Consider the following 2,699-nt stretch of genomic DNA (forward strand, 5'->3'; position numbering starts at 1 on the left):
CAAAAATAAGACATACAGTAAAATTTAAAAAATTGAAAAAAAGAGCCATGATAGCGAATATTTATATTATTTAAAGACTGAATATTAAAATTATACTGTGCAGCTACTGTGACTGATGAAACTATACTAAGCAAAATAACAAAAATCGGTATCGAACGATCAAACTTTATTTACAATGGGAATATAAGAATCGTGAAGACCTTCGGTGTCCGTTTGTAGATTGAAACTATGTTTTTGTTTATTAATGTTTAACATCTCTGAAATTATACGCTTTCTATAGTTAGGTTCTTCATCTAGGATTCTCACATCTTCCCATTAAAAATCATGATTAAACTGAAGTCTATGATCCGTAATGACAGAACGAGTGGTTATGGATTCATATTCATTTAGACGTATGTCAAAGCACATACTTGTGGGGCCACGGGAACCCATAGATATTTTGCGATTTACAGAGATCTCGAGAACGCCTAGAGCTATCGATCTCATATTCAGTACACGTTATGGTTACATGTTCATTTAGGGTGCGATCCACTAGACGCTTCAAACGCTTCAAAGTGCTTCAGATGTGATCCACTAGACCCTTCGAAGCGTTTCTATAGCAGATACGACGTCATATATGACGTCATAAGTTTTCGCTTCCAGCGTGCTGCAAATGCTTCTGCCGAAGAGGTAGTACGGCTGAAGCGATATTTTGAATGCACAAAAGCGCGGGAAATAATCAGAAATATCAATTAACTATAACCTGTGTTTCGTGATTTCGTTTGGTTTTAACGTTTTATATTGATCGAAATTAAAAGTAATGCCGATTATACAATTAATAGATGTTAATACCGGAGATATTCATACTTTAGAAGTTTTCGAAGAAGATGCAAGAAAGGTTAATGAAGGTAAGAATGTATAATATAACCACGTAATGCCACGTTCGTCTCCATATTAACATGAATTATGTCTTCCGCAGCCTAGGAATACGATGGTTACGAGATTTTTTAGCAGGTTACGTTCAATAATAACGCTTCCAACACTTCACGATTGATCCACTTGTGTAGTATTGGCAACGTTAGTAACGCTAACGGATCACTCTATCGGAAGTATTTGTAGCAATAGCGTCTGAAGCGTTTGAAGTGTCTAGTGGATCGTACCCTTAGACATATGCCAAAGCGCATATTCGTGGGACTACGGGAACCCATAGATAATTTAGCATTTCTGGAGATCTCGAAAACGCCTTGAGCTATCGATCTCATATTCAGTACATATTAGGGTCTAATGTTCATTTAGACATATGCCAAAGCGCATATTCGTGGGACTACGGGAACCTATAGATAATTTAGCATTTCTGGAGATCTCGAAAACGCCTAGAGATATCGATCTCATATTCAGTACACATTATGGTTTCATGTTCATTTAGACATATGCCAAAGCGCATATTCGTGGGACTACGGGAACCCATAGATAATTTAACATTACTGGAGATCTCGAAAACGCCTTGAGTTATCGATCTCATATTCAGTACACATTATGGTTTCATGTTCATTTAGACATATGCCAAAGCGCATATTCGTGGGGCTACGGGAACCCATAGATAATTTAGCATTTCTGGAGATCTCGAAAACGCCTTGAGCTATCGATCTCATATTCAGTACATATTATGGTCTAATGTTCATTTAGACATATGCGAAAACACAATGTGATAGGGTTATGGGAACCCATAGATATATTAAGTCTTCAAGATATTGCGAAACCGCCGGGTGCGATCGTGATCTAATGTTATCGTGTTGATGGAATTATGTTTATACAAATGTATGTTATACAATAAAATAGTATTATATGATTAATTATTGTTAACTAAACGATTAAAGAGTATTGTACGTATGCGCGCGCACGAAGCGCCGACACCGCGTAACGGGTAAAGCGCATGCGTGACTCGAAGGCTTATAAGCATCGACTCGGCGCTCGCAGAAAGAGAGAAAGAACAGGGAGAACAGGGAGAATAGTAGGAAGAGTCAGGAGAGACAAGAGTAATATTGAGAGTCAAAGACTTAGAGATACTGTCGCGGAGAGATTGATTGAAGGGGCATAATCGTGCACGGTGCACGTAGTGTAACCGCGTAAGAGTTAAGTGCGAACACAAACAAGTCGATGCGATCGTCGACGTGTATTGGCAGACTTACGCGTTAACCTTTGTGACCCGAGTGCGGGAATAGACGTAACGGTTAGTGACATAGGTGCGATCTACCTATCTCGAGGATAGGCAATCGAGCTACGTTCCGAACATTGTATTACATAGTGACTATTGTTGTTGGACACATTGGATTGATATTTTATAATAAAGGGTTGTTTTGTTATACATATGAGAGTTTATCTCAATCACACACAACCATCCTACTAGCGAACCTTTGTTCTTGGCGGTTAAAGAACGTGGCGACCGAATAAGCTGAGTGAGCAGACAAGGACCGAGACCGAGGCAACTGATTGTCCGGTCACAACCTCACACCATTGCCAGATCTGGGCTGCGATAATTGAAAAATGCGGAAATTGCATTGAGCCAAACTTGTTAATACATGCTAAAGCCGTAGTGTTGTCGACTCGAAACAAGATGTCGCGGTTTTGACAATCCGTAGCAAAACAACGGAGGTCATTAGAGACTGCTTTGAGTTCCATAGTGTTTATGTGAAGAGATCTCTGAAAGCAACCACCAGCCA

The sequence above is a fragment of the Cyphomyrmex costatus genome, unplaced genomic scaffold (assembly GCF_001594065.2).
Source record: "Cyphomyrmex costatus isolate MS0001 unplaced genomic scaffold, Ccosl1.0 scaffold487, whole genome shotgun sequence".
Classification (NCBI taxonomy): Eukaryota; Metazoa; Arthropoda; class Insecta; order Hymenoptera; family Formicidae; genus Cyphomyrmex; species Cyphomyrmex costatus.